The sequence below is a fragment of the Heptranchias perlo genome, unplaced genomic scaffold (genome assembly GCF_035084215.1).
Source record: "Heptranchias perlo isolate sHepPer1 unplaced genomic scaffold, sHepPer1.hap1 HAP1_SCAFFOLD_115, whole genome shotgun sequence".
Classification (NCBI taxonomy): domain Eukaryota; kingdom Metazoa; phylum Chordata; class Chondrichthyes; order Hexanchiformes; family Hexanchidae; genus Heptranchias; species Heptranchias perlo.
In genome coordinates, this window is record NW_027138374.1 from 1,104,994 (window position 1) to 1,125,593 (window position 20,600).

Genomic DNA, 20,600 nt, shown 5'->3' on the forward strand with positions numbered 1-20,600 from the left:
AGAAAGACCCAGCTGACTGAAATAAGTTCATTAGATGAAAACCAACAAAAATTGACAAGAACCACGAAAAGTTCTTGTATTTTAGGATAAAATCTGATGCTATTAAAGAAAAAACTTCCAGCTCGCTGAAATATGTTCATTTGCTGAAAATCAACAAAACCACGAAAAGTTCTTGTATTTGAAGATAAAATCTTTTTGCTTTGAAGAAGAAAGATCTAGGTGACTGAAATAAGTTCATCAGATGAAAACCAACAAAAATTGACAAGAACCACGAAAAGTTCTTGTATTTTAGGATAAAATCTGACGCTATTAAAGAAAAAACTTCTCGCTCGCTGAAATATGTTCATTTGCTGAAAATCAACAAAACCACGAAAAGTTCTTGTATGTGAAGATAGAATCTTTTTGCTTTGAAGAAGAAAGATCCAGCTGACTGAAATAAGTTCATTACATGAAAACCAACAAAAATTGATAAGACCCACGAAAAGTTCTTGTATTTCAAGATAAAATCTGACGCTATTAAAGAAAAAACTTCTCGCTCGCTGAAATATGTTAATTTGCTGAAAATCAACAAAACCACGAAAAGTTCTTGTATTTGAAGATAAAATCTTTTTGCTTTGAAGAAGAAAGATCTAGGTGACTGAAATAAGTTCATTAGATGAAAACCAACAAAAATTGACAAGAACCACGAAAAGTTCTTGTATTTTAGGATAAAATCTGACGCTATTAAAGAAAAAACTTCTCGCTCGCTGAAATATGTTCATTTGCTGAAAATCAACAAAACCACGAAAAATTCTTGTATGTGAAGATAGAATCTTTTTGCTTTGAAGAAGAAAGATCCAGGTGACTGAAATAAGTTCATTGGATGAAAACAAACAAAAATTGACAAGAACCACGAAAAGTTCTTGTATTTTAAGATAAAATCTGAGGCTATTAAAGAAAAAACTTCTCGCTCGCTGAAATATGTTAATTTGCTGAAAATCAACAAAACCACGAAAAGTTCTTGTATTTGAAGATAAAATCTTTTTGCTTTGAAGAAGAAAGATCTAGCTGACTGAAATAAGTTCATTCGATGAAAATCAACAAATATTGACAAGAACCACGAAAAGTTCTTGTATTTTAAGATAAAATCTTGTTGCTTTGAAGAAGAAAGATCCAGCTGACTGAAATAAGTTCATCAGATGAAAATCAACAAATATTGACAAGAACCACGAAAAGTTCTTGTATTTTAAGATAAAATCTTGTTGCTTTGAAGAAGAAAGATCCAGCTGACTGAAATAAGTTCATCAGATGAAAACCAACAAAAATTGAAAAGAACCACGAAAAGTTCTTGTATTTTAGGATAAAATCTGACGCTATTAAAGAAAAAACTTCTCGCTCGCTGAAATATGTTCATTTGCTGAAAATCAACAAAACCACGAAAAGTTCATTTATTTGAAGATCAAATCTTTTTGCTTTGAAGAAGAAAGATCTTGGTGACTGAAATAAGTTCATCAGATGAAAACCAACAAAAATTGACAAGAACCACGAAACGTTCTTGTATTTTAAGATAAAATCTGACGCTATAAAAGAAAAAACTTCTTGCTCGCTGAAATATGTTCATTTGCTGAAAACCAACAAAACCACGAAAAGTTCTTGTTTTTGAAGATAAAATATTTTTGCTTTGAAGAAGAAAGATCTTGCTGACTGAAATAAGTTCATTCGATCAACACCAACAAAAATTGACAAGAACCACGAAAAGTTCTTGTATTTTAAGATAAAATCTGACGCTATTAAAGAAAAAACTTCTCGCTCGCTGAAATATGTTCATTTGCTGAAAACCAACAAAACCACGTAAAGTTCTTGTATTTGAAGATAAAATCTTTTTGCTTTGAAGAAGAAAGATCCAGCTGACTGAAATTAGTTCATTGGATGAAAACCAACAAAAATTGATAAGAACCACGAAAAGTTCTTGTATTTTAAGATAAAATCTGACGCTATTAAAGAAAAAACTTATTGCTCGCTGAAATATGTTCATTTGCTGAAAATCAACAAAACCACGAAAAGTTCTTGTATGTGAAGATAGAATCTTTTTGCTTTGAAGAAGTAAGATCTTGGTGACTGAAATAAGTTCATTGGATGAAAACCAACAAAAATTGACAAGAACCACGAAAAGTTCTTGTATTTTAAGATAAAATCTGAGGCTATTAAAGAAAAAACTTCTAGCTCGCTGAAATATGTTCATTTGCTGAAAATCAACAAAACCACGAAAAGTTCTTGCACTTGAAGATAAAATCTTTTTGCTTTGAAGAAGAAAGATCTAGCTGACTGAAATAACTTCATTCGATCAAAACCAACAAAAATTGACAAGAACCACGAAAAGTACTTGTATTTTAAGATAAAATCTGACGCTATTAAAGAAAAAACTTCTCGCTCGCTGAAATATGTTCATTTGCTGAAAATCAACAAAACCACGAAAAGTTCATGTATTTGAAGATAAAATCTTTTTGCTTTGAAGAAGAAAGATCTTGGTGACTGAACTAAGTTCATCAGATGAAAACCAACAAAAATTGACAAGAACCACGAAAAGTTCTTGTATTTTAGGATAAAATCTGACGCTATTAAAGAAAAAACTTCTCGCTCGCTGAAATATGTTCATTTGCTGAAAATCAACAAAACCACGAAAAGTTCTTGTATGTGAAGATAGAATCTTTTTGCTTTGAAGAAGAAAGATCGAGGTGACTGAAATAAGTTCATTGGATGAAAACCAACAAAAATTGACAAGAACCACGAAAAGTTCTTGTATTTTAAGATAAAATCTTGTTGCTTTGAAGAAGAAAGATCCAGCTGACTGAAATAAGTTCATCAGATGAAAATCAACAAATATTGACAAGAACCACGAAAAGTTCTTGTATTTTAAGATAAAATCTTGTTGCTTTGAAGAAGAAAGATCCAGCTGACTGAAATAAGTTCATTAGATGAAAACCAACAAAAATTGACAAGAACCACGAAAAGTTCTTGTATTTTAGGATAAAATCTGACGCTATTAAAGAAAAAACTTCTCGCTCGCTGAAATATGTTCATTTGCTGAAAATCAACAAAACCACAAAAAGTTCTTGCATTTGAAGATAAAATCTTTTTGCTTTGAAGAAGAAAGATCTAGCTGACTGAAATAAGTTCATTCGATCAAAACCAACAAAAATTGACAAGAACCAAGAAAAGTACTTGTATTTTAAGATAAAATCTGACGCTATTAAAGAAAAAACTTCTCGCTCGCTGAAATATGTTCATTTGCTGAAAATCAACGAAACCACGAAAAGTTCATTTATTTGAAGATCAAATCTTTTTGCTTTGAAGAAGAAAGATCTTGGTGACTGAAATAAGTTCATCAGATGAAAACCAACAAAAATTGACAAGAACCACGAAACGTTCTTGTATTTTAAGATAAAATCTGACGCTATAAAAGAAAAAACTTCTTGCTCGGTGAAATATGTTCATTTGCTGAAAACCAACAAAACCAGGAAAAGTTCTTGTTTTTGAAGATAAAATCTTTTTGCTTTGAAGAAGAAAGATCGAGGTGACTGAAATAAGTTCATTCGATGAAAATCAACAAATATTGACAAGAACCACGAAAAGTTCTTGTATTTTAAGATAAAATCTTGTTGCTTTGAAGAAGAAAGATCCAGCTGACTGAAATAAGTTCATCAGATGAAAATCAACAAAAATTGACAAGAACCACGAAAAGTTCTTGTATTTTAAGATAAAATCTTGCGCTATTAAAGAAAAAACTTCGAGCTCGCTGAAATATGTTCATTTGCTGAAAACCAACAAAACCACGTAAAGTTCTTGTATTTGAAGATAAAATATTTTTGCTTTGAAGAAGAAAGATCCAGCTGACTGAAATAAGTTCATTAGATGAAAACCAACAAAAATTGATAAGACCCACGAAAAGTTCTTGTATTTTAAGATAAAATCTGACGCTATTAAAGAAAAAACTTCTCGCTCGCTGAAATATGTTAATTTGCTGAAAATCAACAAAACCACGAAAAGTTCTTGTATTTGAAGATAAAATCTTTTTGCTTTGAAGAAGAAAGACCTAGCTGACTGAAATAAGTTCATTAGATGAAAACCAACAAAAATTGACAAGAACCACGAAAAGTTCTTGTATTTTAGGATAAAATCTGATGCAATTAAAGAAAAAACTTCCAGCTCGCTGAAATATGTTCATTTGCTGAAAATCAACAACACCACGAAAAGTTCTTGTATTTGAAGATAAAATCTTTTTGCTTTGAAGAAGAAAGATCTTGGTGACTGAAATAAGTTCATCAGATGAAAACCAACAAAAATTGACAAGAACCACGAAAAGTTCTTGTATTTTAGGATAAAATCTGACGCTATTAAAGAAAAAACTTCTCGCTCGCTGAAATATGTTCATTTGCTGAAAATCAACAAAACCACGAAAAGTTCTTGTATGTGAAGATAGAATCTTTTTGCTTTGAAGAAGAAAGATCGAGGTGACTGAAATAAGTTCATTGGATGAAAACCAACAAAAATTGACAAGAACCACGAAAAGTTCTTGTATTTTAAGATAAAATCTTGTTGCTTTGAAGAAGAAAGATCCAGCTGACTGAAATAAGTTCATCAGATGAAAATCAACAAATATTGACAAGAACCACGAAAAGTTCTTGTATTTTAAGATAAAATCTTGTTGCTTTGAAGAAGAAAGATCCAGCTGACTGAAATAAGTTCATGAGATGAAAACCAACAAAAATTGACAAGAACCACGAAAAGTTCTTGTATTTTAGGATAAAATCTGACGCTATTAAAGAAAAAACTTCTCGCTCGCTGAAATATGTTCATTTGCTGAAAATCAACAAAACCACAAAAAGTTCTTGCATTTGAAGATAAAATCTTTTTGCTTTGAAGAAGAAAGATCTAGCTGACTGAAATAAGTTCATTCGATCAAAACCAACAAAAATTGACAAGAACCAAGAAAAGTACTTGTATTTTAAGATAAAATCTGACGCTATTAAAGAAAAAACTTCTCACTCGCTGAAATATGTTCATTTGCTGAAAATCAACAAAACCACGAAAAGTTCATTTATTTGAAGATCAAATCTTTTTGCTTTGAAGAAGAAAGATCTTGGTGACTGAAATAAGTTCATCAGATGAAAACCAACAAAAATTGACAAGAACCACGAAACGTTCTTGTATTTTAAGATAAAATCTGACGCTATAAAAGAAAAAACTTCTTGCTCGGTGAAATATGTTCATTTGCTGAAAACCAACAAAACCAGGAAAAGTTCTTGTGTTTGAAGATAAAATCTTTTTGCTTTGAAGAAGAAAGATCGAGGTGACTGAAATAAGTTCATTCGATGAAAATCAACAAATATTGACAAGAACCACGAAAAGTTCTTGTATTTTAAGATAAAATCTTGTTGCTTTGAAGAAGAAAGATCCAGCTGACTGAAATAAGTTCATCAGATGAAAATCAACAAAAATTGACAAGAACCACGAAAAGTTCTTGTATTTTAAGATAAAATCTTGCGCTATTAAAGAAAAAACTTCGAGCTCGCTGAAATATGCTCATTTGCTGAAAACCAACAAAACCACGTAAAGTTCTTGTATTTGAAGATAAAATCTTTTTGCTTTGAAGAAGAAAGATCTAGCTGACTGAAATAAGTTCATTCGATCAAAACCAACAAAAATTGACAAGAACCAAGAAAAGTACTTGTATTTTAAGATAAAATCTGACGCTATTAAAGAAAAAACTTCTCGCTCGCTGAAATATGTTCATTTGCTGAAAATCAACAAAACCACGAAAAGTTCATTTATTTGAAGATCAAATCTTTTTGCTTTGAAGAAGAAAGATCTTGGTGACTGAAATAAGTTCATCAGATGAAAACCAACAAAAATTGACAAGAACCACGAAACGTTCTTGTATTTTAAGATAAAATCTGACGCTATAAAAGAAAAAACTTCTTGCTCGCTGAAATATGTTCATTTGCTGAAAACCAACAAAACCACGAAAAGTTCTTGTTTTTGAAGATAAAATATTTTTGCTTTGAAGAAGAAAGATCTTGCTGACTGAAATAAGTTCATTCGATCAACACCAACAAAAATTGACAAGAACCACGAAAAGTTCTTGTATTTTAAGATAAAATCTGACGCTATTAAAGAAAAAACTTCTCGCTCGCTGAAATATGTTCATTTGCTGAAAACCAACAAAACCACGTAAAGTTCTTGTATTTGAAGATAAAATCTTTTTGCTTTGAAGAAGAAAGATCCAGCTGACTGAAATTAGTTCATTGGATGAAAACCAACAAAAATTGATAAGAACCACGAAAAGTTCTTGTATTTTAAGATAAAATCTGACGCTATTAAAGAAAAAACTTATTGCTCGCTGAAATATGTTCATTTGCTGAAAATCAACAAAACCACGAAAAGTTCTTGTATGTGAAGATAGAATCTTTTTGCTTTGAAGAAGTAAGATCTTGGTGACTGAAATAAGTTCATTGGATGAAAACCAACAAAAATTGACAAGAACCACGAAAAGTTCTTGTATTTTAAGATAAAATCTGAGGCTATTAAAGAAAAAACTTCTAGCTCGCTGAAATATGTTCATTTGCTGAAAATCAACAAAACCACGAAAAGTTCTTGCACTTGAAGATAAAATCTTTTTGCTTTGAAGAAGAAAGATCTAGCTGACTGAAATAACTTCATTCGATCAAAACCAACAAAAATTGACAAGAACCACGAAAAGTACTTGTATTTTAAGATAAAATCTGACGCTATTAAAGAAAAAACTTCTCGCTCGCTGAAATATGTTCATTTGCTGAAAATCAACAAAACCACGAAAAGTTCATGTATTTGAAGATAAAATCTTTTTGCTTTGAAGAAGAAAGATCTTGGTGACTGAACTAAGTTCATCAGATGAAAACCAACAAAAATTGACAAGAACCACGAAAAGTTCTTGTATTTTAGGATAAAATCTGACGCTATTAAAGAAAAAACTTCTCGCTCGCTGAAATATGTTCATTTGCTGAAAATCAACAAAACCACGAAAAGTTCTTGTATGTGAAGATAGAATCTTTTTGCTTTGAAGAAGAAAGATCGAGGTGACTGAAATAAGTTCATTGGATGAAAACCAACAAAAATTGACAAGAACCACGAAAAGTTCTTGTATTTTAAGATAAAATCTTGTTGCTTTGAAGAAGAAAGATCCAGCTGACTGAAATAAGTTCATCAGATGAAAATCAACAAATATTGACAAGAACCACGAAAAGTTCTTGTATTTTAAGATAAAATCTTGTTGCTTTGAAGAAGAAAGATCCAGCTGACTGAAATAAGTTCATTAGATGAAAACCAACAAAAATTGACAAGAACCACGAAAAGTTCTTGTATTTTAGGATAAAATCTGACGCTATTAAAGAAAAAACTTCTCGCTCGCTGAAATATGTTCATTTGCTGAAAATCAACAAAACCACAAAAAGTTCTTGCATTTGAAGATAAAATCTTTTTGCTTTGAAGAAGAAAGATCTAGCTGACTGAAATAAGTTCATTCGATCAAAACCAACAAAAATTGACAAGAACCAAGAAAAGTACTTGTATTTTAAGATAAAATCTGACGCTATTAAAGAAAAAACTTCTCGCTCGCTGAAATATGTTCATTTGCTGAAAATCAACAAAACCACGAAAAGTTCATTTATTTGAAGATCAAATCTTTTTGCTTTGAAGAAGAAAGATCTTGGTGACTGAAATAAGTTCATCAGATGAAAACCAACAAAAATTGACAAGAACCACGAAACGTTCTTGTATTTTAAGATAAAATCTGACGCTATAAAAGAAAAAACTTCTTGCTCGGTGAAATATGTTCATTTGCTGAAAACCAACAAAACCACGAAAAGTTCTTGTTTTTGAAGATAAAATATTTTTGCTTTGAAGAAGAAAGATCTTGCTGACTGAAATAAGTTCATTCGATCAACACCAACAAAAATTGACAAGAACCACGAAAAGTTCTTGTATTTTAAGATAAAATCTGACGCTATTAAAGAAAAAACTTCTCGCTCGCTGAAATATGTTCATTTGCTGAAAATCAACAAAACCACGAAAAGTTCATGTATTTGAAGATAAAATCTTTTTGCTTTGAAGAAGAAAGATCTTGGTGACTGAACTAAGTTCATCAGATGAAAACCAACAAAAATTGACAAGAACCACGAAAAGTTCTTGTATTTTAGGATAAAATCTGACGCTATTAAAGAAAAAACTTCTCGCTCGCTGAAATATGTTCATTTGCTGAAAATCAACAAAACCACGAAAAGTTCTTGTATGTGAAGATACAATCTTTTTGCTTTGAAGAAGAAAGATCGAGGTGACTGAAATAAGTTCATTGGATGAAAACCAACAAAAATTGACAAGAACCACGAAAAGTTCTTGTATTTTAAGATAAAATCTTGTTGCTTTGAAGAAGAAAGATCCAGCTGACTGAAATAAGTTCATCAGATGAAAATCAACAAATATTGACAAGAACCACGAAAAGTTCTTGTATTTTAAGATAAAATCTTGTTGCTTTGAAGAAGAAAGATCCAGCTGACTGAAATAAGTTCATTAGATGAAAACCAACAAAAATTGACAAGAACCACGAAAAGTTCTTGTATTTTAGGATAAAATCTGACGCTATTAAAGAAAAAACTTCTCGCTCGCTGAAATATGTTCATTTGCTGAAAATCAACAAAACCACAAAAAGTTCTTGCATTTGAAGATAAAATCTTTTTGCTTTGAAGAAGAAAGATCTAGCTGACTGAAATAAGTTCATTCGATCAAAACCAACAAAAATTGACAAGAACCAAGAAAAGTACTTGTATTTTAAGATAAAATCTGACGCTATTAAAGAAAAAACTTCTCGCTCGCTGAAATATGTTCATTTGCTGAAAATCAACAAAACCACGAAAAGTTCATTTATTTGAAGATCAAATCTTTTTGCTTTGAAGAAGAAAGATCTTGGTGACTGAACTAAGTTCATCAGATGAAAACCAACAAAAATTGACAAGAACCACGAAAAGTTCTTGTATTTTAGGATAAAATCTGACGCTATTAAAGAAAAAACTTCTCGCTCGCTGAAATATGTTCATTTGCTGAAAATCAACAAAACCACGAAAAGTTCTTGTATGTGAAGATACAATCTTTTTGCTTTGAAGAAGAAAGATCGAGGTGACTGAAATAAGTTCATTGGATGAAAACCAACAAAAATTGACAAGAACCACGAAAAGTTCTTGTATTTTAAGATAAAATCTTGTTGCTTTGAAGAAGAAAGATCCAGCTGACTGAAATAAGTTCATCAGATGAAAATCAACAAATATTGACAAGAACCACGAAAAGTTCTTGTATTTTAAGATAAAATCTTGTTGCTTTGAAGAAGAAAGATCCAGCTGACTGAAATAAGTTCATTAGATGAAAACCAACAAAAATTGACAAGAACCACGAAAAGTTCTTGTATTTTAGGATAAAATCTGACGCTATTAAAGAAAAAACTTCTCGCTCGCTGAAATATGTTCATTTGCTGAAAATCAACAAAACCACAAAAAGTTCTTGCATTTGAAGATAAAATCTTTTTGCTTTGAAGAAGAAAGATCTAGCTGACTGAAATAAGTTCATTCGATCAAAACCAACAAAAATTGACAAGAACCAAGAAAAGTACTTGTATTTTAAGATAAAATCTGACGCTATTAAAGAAAAAACTTCTCGCTCGCTGAAATATGTTCATTTGCTGAAAATCAACAAAACCACGAAAAGTTCATTTATTTGAAGATCAAATCTTTTTGCTTTGAAGAAGAAAGATCTTGGTGACTGAAATAAGTTCATCAGATGAAAACCAACAAAAATTGACAAGAACCACGAAACGTTCTTGTATTTTAAGATAAAATCTGACGCTATAAAAGAAAAAACTTCTTGCTCGGTGAAATATGTTCATTTGCTGAAAACCAACAAAACCACGAAAAGTTCTTGTTTTTGAAGATAAAATATTTTTGCTTTGAAGAAGAAAGATCTTGCTGACTGAAATAAGTTCATTCGATCAACACCAACAAAAATTGACAAGAACCACGAAAAGTTCTTGTATTTTAAGATAAAATCTGACGCTATTAAAGAAAAAACTTCTCGCTCGCTGAAATATGTTCATTTGCTGAAAATCAACAAAACCACGAAAAGTTCATGTATTTGAAGATAAAATCTTTTTGCTTTGAAGAAGAAAGATCTTGGTGACTGAACTAAGTTCATCAGATGAAAACCAACAAAAATTGACAAGAACCACGAAAAGTTCTTGTATTTTAGGATAAAATCTGACGCTATTAAAGAAAAAACTTCTCGCTCGCTGAAATATGTTCATTTGCTGAAAATCAACAAAACCACGAAAAGTTCTTGTATGTGAAGATACAATCTTTTTGCTTTGAAGAAGAAAGATCGAGGTGACTGAAATAAGTTCATTGGATGAAAACCAACAAAAATTGACAAGAACCACGAAAAGTTCTTGTATTTTAAGATAAAATCTTGTTGCTTTGAAGAAGAAAGATCCAGCTGACTGAAATAAGTTCATCAGATGAAAATCAACAAATATTGACAAGAACCACGAAAAGTTCTTGTATTTTAAGATAAAATCTTGTTGCTTTGAAGAAGAAAGATCCAGCTGACTGAAATAAGTTCATTAGATGAAAACCAACAAAAATTGACAAGAACCACGAAAAGTTCTTGTATTTTAGGATAAAATCTGACGCTATTAAAGAAAAAACTTCTCGCTCGCTGAAATATGTTCATTTGCTGAAAATCAACAAAACCACAAAAAGTTCTTGCATTTGAAGATAAAATCTTTTTGCTTTGAAGAAGAAAGATCTAGCTGACTGAAATAAGTTCATTCGATCAAAACCAACAAAAATTGACAAGAACCAAGAAAAGTACTTGTATTTTAAGATAAAATCTGACGCTATTAAAGAAAAAACTTCTCGCTCGCTGAAATATGTTCATTTGCTGAAAATCAACAAAACCACGAAAAGTTCATTTATTTGAAGATCAAATCTTTTTGCTTTGAAGAAGAAAGATCTTGGTGACTGAAATAAGTTCATCAGATGAAAACCAACAAAAATTGACAAGAACCACGAAACGTTCTTGTATTTTAAGATAAAATCTGACGCTATAAAAGAAAAAACTTCTTGCTCGGTGAAATATGTTCATTTGCTGAAAACCAACAAAACCAGGAAAAGTTCTTGTTTTTGAAGATAAAATCTTTTTGCTTTGAAGAAGAAAGATCGAGGTGACTGAAATAAGTTCATTCGATGAAAATCAACAAATATTGACAAGAACCACGAAAAGTTCTTGTATTTTAAGATAAAATCTTGTTGCTTTGAAGAAGAAAGATCCAGCTGACTGAAATAAGTTCATCAGATGAAAATCAACAAAAATTGACAAGAACCACGAAAAGTTCTTGTATTTTAAGATAAAATCTTGCGCTATTAAAGAAAAAACTTCGAGCTCGCTGAAATATGCTCATTTGCTGAAAACCAACAAAACCACGTAAAGTTCTTGTATTTGAAGATAAAATCTTTTTGCTTTGAAGAAGAAAGATCTAGCTGACTGAAATAAGTTCATTCGATCAAAACCAACAAAAATTGACAAGAACCAAGAAAAGAACTTGTATTTTAAGATAAAATCTGACGCTATTAAAGAAAAAACTTCTCGCTCGCTGAAATATGTTCATTTGCTGAAAATCAACAAAACCACGAAAAGTTCATTTATTTGAAGATCAAATCTTTTTGCTTTGAAGAAGAAAGATCTTGGTGACTGAAATAAGTTCATCAGATGAAAACCAACAAAAATTGACAAGAACCACGAAACGTTCTTGTATTTTAAGATAAAATCTGACGCTATAAAAGAAAAAACTTCTTGCTCGCTGAAATATGTTCATTTGCTGAAAACCAACAAAACCACGAAAAGTTCTTGTTTTTGAAGATAAAATATTTTTGCTTTGAAGAAGAAAGATCTTGCTGACTGAAATAAGTTCATTCGATCAACACCAACAAAAATTGACAAGAACCACGAAAAGTTCTTGTATTTTAAGATAAAATCTGACGCTATTAAAGAAAAAACTTCTCGCTCGCTGAAATATGTTCATTTGCTGAAAACCAACAAAACCACGTAAAGTTCTTGTATTTGAAGATAAAATCTTTTTGCTTTGAAGAAGAAAGATCCAGCTGACTGAAATTAGTTCATTGGATGAAAACCAACAAAAATTGATAAGAACCACGAAAAGTTCTTGTATTTTAAGATAAAATCTGACGCTATTAAAGAAAAAACTTATTGCTCGCTGAAATATGTTCATTTGCTGAAAATCAACAAAACCACGAAAAGTTCTTGTATGTGAAGATAGAATCTTTTTGCTTTGAAGAAGTAAGATCTTGGTGACTGAAATAAGTTCATTGGATGAAAACCAACAAAAATTGACAAGAACCACGAAAAGTTCTTGTATTTTAAGATAAAATCTGAGGCTATTAAAGAAAAAACTTCTAGCTCGCTGAAATATGTTCATTTGCTGAAAATCAACAAAACCACGAAAAGTTCTTGCACTTGAAGATAAAATCTTTTTGCTTTGAAGAAGAAAGATCTAGCTGACTGAAATAACTTCATTCGATCAAAACCAACAAAAATTGACAAGAACCACGAAAAGTACTTGTATTTTAAGATAAAATCTGACGCTATTAAAGAAAAAACTTCTCGCTCGCTGAAATATGTTCATTTGCTGAAAATCAACAAAACCACGAAAAGTTCATGTATTTGAAGATAAAATCTTTTTGCTTTGAAGAAGAAAGATCTTGGTGACTGAACTAAGTTCATCAGATGAAAACCAACAAAAATTGACAAGAACCACGAAAAGTTCTTGTATTTTAGGATAAAATCTGACGCTATTAAAGAAAAAACTTCTCGCTCGCTGAAATATGTTCATTTGCTGAAAATCAACAAAACCACGAAAAGTTCTTGTATGTGAAGATACAATCTTTTTGCTTTGAAGAAGAAAGATCGAGGTGACTGAAATAAGTTCATTGGATGAAAACCAACAAAAATTGACAAGAACCACGAAAAGTTCTTGTATTTTAAGATAAAATCTTGTTGCTTTGAAGAAGAAAGATCCAGCTGACTGAAATAAGTTCATCAGATGAAAATCAACAAATATTGACAAGAACCACGAAAAGTTCTTGTATTTTAAGATAAAATCTTGTTGCTTTGAAGAAGAAAGATCCAGCTGACTGAAATAAGTTCATTAGATGAAAACCAACAAAAATTGACAAGAACCACGAAAAGTTCTTGTATTTTAGGATAAAATCTGACGCTATTAAAGAAAAAACTTCTCGCTCGCTGAAATATGTTCATTTGCTGAAAATCAACAAAACCACAAAAAGTTCTTGCATTTGAAGATAAAATCTTTTTGCTTTGAAGAAGAAAGATCTAGCTGACTGAAATAAGTTCATTCGATCAAAACCAACAAAAATTGACAAGAACCAAGAAAAGTACTTGTATTTTAAGATAAAATCTGACGCTATTAAAGAAAAAACTTCTCGCTCGCTGAAATATGTTCATTTGCTGAAAATCAACGAAACCACGAAAAGTTCATTTATTTGAAGATCAAATCTTTTTGCTTTGAAGAAGAAAGATCTTGGTGACTGAAATAAGTTCATCAGATGAAAACCAACAAAAATTGACAAGAACCACGAAACGTTCTTGTATTTTAAGATAAAATCTGACGCTATAAAAGAAAAAACTTCTTGCTCGGTGAAATATGTTCATTTGCTGAAAACCAACAAAACCAGGAAAAGTTCTTGTTTTTGAAGATAAAATCTTTTTGCTTTGAAGAAGAAAGATCGAGGTGACTGAAATAAGTTCATTCGATGAAAATCAACAAATATTGACAAGAACCACGAAAAGTTCTTGTATTTTAAGATAAAATCTTGTTGCTTTGAAGAAGAAAGATCCAGCTGACTGAAATAAGTTCATCAGATGAAAATCAACAAAAATTGACAAGAACCACGAAAAGTTCTTGTATTTTAAGATAAAATCTTGCGCTATTAAAGAAAAAACTTCGAGCTCGCTGAAATATGTTCATTTGCTGAAAACCAACAAAACCACGTAAAGTTCTTGTATTTGAAGATAAAATATTTTTGCTTTGAAGAAGAAAGATCCAGCTGACTGAAATAAGTTCATTAGATGAAAACCAACAAAAATTGATAAGACCCACGAAAAGTTCTTGTATTTTAAGATAAAATCTGACGCTATTAAAGAAAAAACTTCTCGCTCGCTGAAATATGTTAATTTGCTGAAAATCAACAAAACCACGAAAAGTTCTTGTATTTGAAGATAAAATCTTTTTGCTTTGAAGAAGAAAGACCTAGCTGACTGAAATAAGTTCATTAGATGAAAACCAACAAAAATTGACAAGAACCACGAAAAGTTCTTGTATTTTAGGATAAAATCTGATGCTATTAAAGAAAAAACTTCCAGCTCGCTGAAATATGTTCATTTGCTGAAAATCAACAAAACCACGAAAAGTTCTTGTATTTGAAGATAAAATCTTTTTGCTTTGAAGAAGAAAGATCTTGGTGACTGAAATAAGTTCATCAGATGAAAACCAACAAAAATTGACAAGAACCACGAAAAGTTCTTGTATTTTAGGATAAAATCTGACGCTATTAAAGAAAAAACTTCTCGCTCGCTGAAATATGTTCATTTGCTGAAAATCAACAAAACCACGAAAAGTTCTTGTATGTGAAGATAGAATCTTTTTGCTTTGAAGAAGAAAGATCGAGGTGACTGAAATAAGTTCATTGGATGAAAACCAACAAAAATTGACAAGAACCACGAAAAGTTCTTGTATTTTAAGATAAAATCTTGTTGCTTTGAAGAAGAAAGATCCAGCTGACTGAAATAAGTTCATGAGATGAAAACCAACAAAAATTGACAAGAACCAAGAAAAGTACTTGTATTTTAAGATAAAATCTGACGCTATTAAAGAAAAAACTTCTCACTCGCTGAAATATGTTCATTTGCTGAAAATCAACAAAACCACGAAAAGTTCATTTATTTGAAGATCAAATCTTTTTGCTTTGAAGAAGAAAGATCTTGGTGACTGAAATAAGTTCATCAGATGAAAACCAACAAAAATTGACAAGAACCACGAAACGTTCTTGTATTTTAAGATAAAATCTGACGCTATAAAAGAAAAAACTTCTTGCTCGGTGAAATATGTTCATTTGCTGAAAACCAACAAAACCAGGAAAAGTTCTTGTTTTTGAAGATAAAATCTTTTTGCTTTGAAGAAGAAAGATCGAGGTGACTGAAATAAGTTCATTCGATGAAAATCAACAAATATTGACAAGAACCACGAAAAGTTCTTGTATTTTAAGATAAAATCTTGTTGCTTTGAAGAAGAAAGATCCAGCTGACTGAAATAAGTTCATCAGATGAAAATCAACAAAAATTGACAAGAACCACGAAAAGTTCTTGTATTTTAAGATAAAATCTTGCGCTATTAAAGAAAAAACTTCGAGCTCGCTGAAATATGTTCATTTGCTGAAAACCAACAAAACCACGTAAAGTTCTTGTATTTGAAGATAAAATATTTTTGCTTTGAAGAAGAAAGATCCAGCTGACTGAAATAAGTTCATTAGATGAAAACCAACAAAAATTGAAAAGAACCACGAAAAGTTCTTGTATTTTAGGATAAAATCTGACGCTATTAAAGAAAAAACTTCTCGCTCGCTGAAATATGTTCATTTGCTGAAAATCAACAAAACCACAAAAAAGTTCTTGCATTTGAAGATAAAATCTTTTTGCTTTGAAGAAGAAAGATCTAGCTGACTGAAATAAGTTCATTCGATCAAAACCAACAAAAATTGACAAGAACCAAGAAAAGTACTTGTATTTTAAGATAAAATCTGACGCAATGAAAGAAAAAACTTCTCGCTCGCTGAAATATGTTCATTTGCTGAAAATCAACAAAACCACGAAAAGTTCATTTATTTGAAGATCAAATCTTTTTGCTTTGAAGAAGAAAGATCTTGGTGACTGAAATAAGTTCATCAGATGAAAACCAACAAAAATTGACAAGAACCACGAAACGTTCTTGTATTTTAAGATAAAATCTGACGCTATAAAAGAAAAAACTTCTTGCTCGCTGAAATATGTTCATTTGCTGAAAACCAACAAAACCACGAAAAGTTCTTGTTTTTGAAGATAAAATCTTTTTGTTTTGAAGAAGAAAGATCGAGGTGACTGAAATCAGTTCATTCGACGAAAATCAACAAATATTGACAAGAACCACGAAAAGTTCTTGTATTTTAAGATAAAATCTGACGCTATTAAAGAAAAAACTTCTAGCTCGCTGAAATATGTTCATTTGCTGAAAATCAACAAAACCACGAAAAGTTCTTGTATTTGAAGATCAAATCTTTTTGCTTTGAAGAAGAAAGATCTTGGTGACTGAAATAAGTTCATCAGATGAAAACCAACAAAAATTGACAAGAACCACGAAACGTTCTTGTATTTTAAGATAAAATCTGACGCTATAAAAGAAAAAACTTCTTGCTCGGTGAAATATGTTCATTTGCTGAAAACCAACAAAACCAGGAAAAGTTCTTGTTTTTGAAGATAAAATCTTTTTGCTTTGAAGAAGAAAGATCGAGGTGACTGAAATAAGTTCATTCGATGAAAATCAACAAATATTGACAAGAACCACGAAAAGTTCTTGTATTTGAAGATAAAATCTTTTTGCTTTGAAGAAGAAAGATCTAGCTGACTGAAATAAGTTCATTCGATCAAAACCAACAAAAATTGACAAGAACCAAGAAAAGTACTTGTATTTTAAGATAAAATCTGACGCAATGAAAGAAAAAACTTCTCGCTCGCTGAAATATGTTCATTTGCTGAAAATCAACAAAACCACGAAAAGTTCATTTATTTGAAGATCAAATCTTTTTGCTTTGAAGAAGAAAGATCTTGGTGACTGAAATAAGTTCATCAGATGAAAACCAACAAAAATTGACAAGAACCACGAAACGTTCTTGTATTTTAAGATAAAATCTGACGCTATAAAAGAAAAAACTTCTTGCTCGGTGAAATATGTTCATTTGCTGAAAACCAACAAAACCAGGAAAAGTTCTTGTTTTTGAAGATAAAATCTTTTTGCTTTGAAGAAGAAAGATCGAGGTGACTGAAATAAGTTCATTCGATGAAAATCAACAAATATTGACAAGAACCACGAAAAGTTCTTGTATTTGAAGATAAAATCTTTTTGCTTTGAAGAAGAAAGATCTAGCTGACTGACATAAGTTCATTCGATCAAAACCAACAAAAATTGACAAGAACCAAGAAAAGTACTTGTATTTTAAGATAAAATCTGACGCAATGAAAGAAAAAACTTCTCGCTCGCTGAAATATGTTCATTTGCTGAAAATCAACAAAACCACGAAAAGTTCATTTATTTGAAGATCAAATCTTTTTGCTTTGAAGAAGAAAGATCTTGGTGACTGAAATAAGTTCATCAGATGAAAACCAACAAAAATTGACAAGAACCACGAAACGTTCTTGTATTTTAAGATAAAATCTGACGCTATAAAAGAAAAAACTTCTTGCTCGCTGAAATATGTTCATTTGCTGAAAACCAACAAAACCACGAAAAGTTCTTGTTTTTGAAGATAAAATCTTTTTGTTTTGAAGAAGAAAGATCGAGGTGACTGAAATCAGTTCATTCGACGAAAATCAACAAATATTGACAAGAACCACGAAAAGTTCTTGTATTTTAAGATAAAATCTGACGCTATCAAAGAAAAAACTTCTAGCTCGCTGAAATATGTTCATTTGCTGAAAATCAACAAAACCACGAAATGTTCTTGTATTTGAAGATCAAATCTTTTTGCTTTGAAGAAGAAAGATCTTGGTGACTGAAATAAGTTCATCAGATGAAAACCAACAAAAATTGACAAGAACCACGAAACGTTCTTGTATTTTAAGATAAAATCTGACGCTATAAAAGAAAAAACTTCTTGCTCGGTGAAATATGTTCATTTGCTGAAAACCAACAAAACCAGGAAAAGTTCTTGTTTTTGAAGATAAAATCTTTTTGCTTTGAAGAAGAAAGATCGAGGTGACTGAAATAAGTTCATTCGATGAAAATCAACAAATATTGACAAGAACCACGAAAAGTTCTTGTATTTTAAGATGAAATCTTGTTGCTTTGAAGAAGAAAGATCCAGCTGACTAAAATAAGTTCATCAGATGAAAATCAACAAAAATTGACAAGAACCACGAAAAGTTCTTGTATTTTAAGATAAAATCTTGCGCTATTAAAGAAAAAACTTCGAGCTCGCTGAAATATGTTCATTTGCTGAAAACCAACAAAACCACGTAAAGTTCTTGTATTTGAAGATAAAATATTTTTGCTTTGAAGAAGAAAGATCCAGCTGACTGAAATAAGTTCATTAGATGAAAACCAACAAAAATTGATAAGACCCACGAAAAGTTCTTGTATTTTAAGATAAAATCTGACGCTATTAAAGAAAAAACTTCTCACTCGCTGAAATATGTTAATTTGCTGAAAATCAACAAAACCACGAGAAGTTCTTGTATTTGAAGATAAAATCTTTTTGCTTTGAAGAAGAAAGATCCAGCTGACTGAAATAAGTTCATCAGATGAAAATCAACAAATATTGACAAGAACCACGAAAAGTTCTTGTATTTTAAGATAAAATCTTGTTGCTTTGAAGAAGAAAGATCCAGCTGACTGAAATAAGTTCATTAGATGAAAACCAACAAAAATTGAAAAGAACCACGAAAAGTTCTTGTATTTTAGGATAAAATCTGACGCTATTAAAGAAAAAACTTCTCGCTCGCTGAAATATGTTCATTTGCTGAAAATCAACAAAACCACAAAAAGTTCTTGCATTTGAAGATAAAATCTTTTTGCTTTGAAGAAGAAAGATCTAGCTGACTGAAATAAGTTCATTCGATCAAAACCAACAAAAATTGACAAGAACCAAGAAAAGTACTTGTATTTTAAGATAAAATCTGACGCTATTAAAGAAAAAACTTCTCGCTCGCTGAAATATGTTCATTTGCTGAAAACCAACAAAACCACGTAAAGTTCTTGTATTTGAAGATCAAATCTTTTTGCTTTGAAGAAGAAAGATCCAGCTGACTGAAATAAGTTCATTGGATGAAAACCAACAAAAATTGACAAGAACCACGAAACGTTCTTGTATTTTAAGATAAAATCTGACGCTATAAAAGAAAAAACTTCTTGCTCGCTGAAATATGTTCATTTGCTGAAAACCAACAAAACCACGAAAAGTTCTTGTTTTTGAAGATAAAATCTTTTTGTTTTGAAGAAGAAAGATCGAGGTGACTGAAATCAGTTCATTCGACGAAAATCAACAAATATTGACAAGAACCACGAAAAGTTCTTGTATTTTAAGATAAAATCTGACGCTATTAAAGAAAAAACTTCAAGCTCGCTGAAATATGTTCATTTGCTGAAAATCAACAAAACCACCAAAAGTTCTTGTATTTGAAGATCAAATCTTTTTGCTTTGAAGAAGAAAGATCTCGCTGACTGAAATAAGTTCATTCGATCAAAACCAACAAAAATTGACAAGAACCACGAAAAGTTCTTGAATTTTAAGATAAAATCTGACGCTATTAAAGAAAAAACTTCTCGCTCGCTGAAATATGTTCATTTGCTGAAAATCAACAAAACCCCGAAAAGTTCTTGTATTTGAAGATAAAATCTTTTTGCTGTGAAGATGAAAGATCTTGGTGACTGAAATAAGTTCATTGGATGAAAACCAACAAAAACTGACAAGAACCACGAAAAGTTCTTGTATTTTAAGATAAAATCTTGCGCTATTAAAGAAAAAACTTCGAGCTCGCTGAAATATGTTCATTTGCTGAAAACCAACAAAACCACATAAAGTTCTTGTATTTGAAGATAAAATCTTTTTGCTTTGAAGAAGAAAGATCCAGGTGACTGAAATAAGTTCATTGGATGAAAACCAACAAAAATTGATAAGAACCACGAAAAGTTCTTGTATTTTAAGATAAAATCTGACGATATTAAAGAAAAAACTTCGAGCTCGCTGAAATATGTTCATTTGCTGAAAACCAACAAAACCACGTAAAGTTCTTGTATTTGAAGATAAAATCTTTTTGCTTTGAAGAAGAAAGATCCAGGTGACTGAAATAAGTTCATTGGATGAAAACCAACAAAAATTGATAAGAACCACGAAAAGTTCTTGTATTTTAAGATAAAATCTGACGCTATTAAAGAAAAAACTTCTCGCTCGTTGAAATATGTTCATTTGCTGAAAATCAACAAAACCACGAAAAGTTCTTGTATTTGAAGATAAAATCTTTTTGCTTTGAAGAAGAAAGATCTCGCTGACTGAAATAAGTTCATTCGATCAAAACCAACAAAAATTGACAAGAACCACGAAAAGTTCTTGTATTTTAAGATAAAATCTGACGCTATTAAAGAAAAAACTTCTTGCTCGCTGAAATATGTTCATTTGCTGAAAATCAACAAAACCACGAAAAGT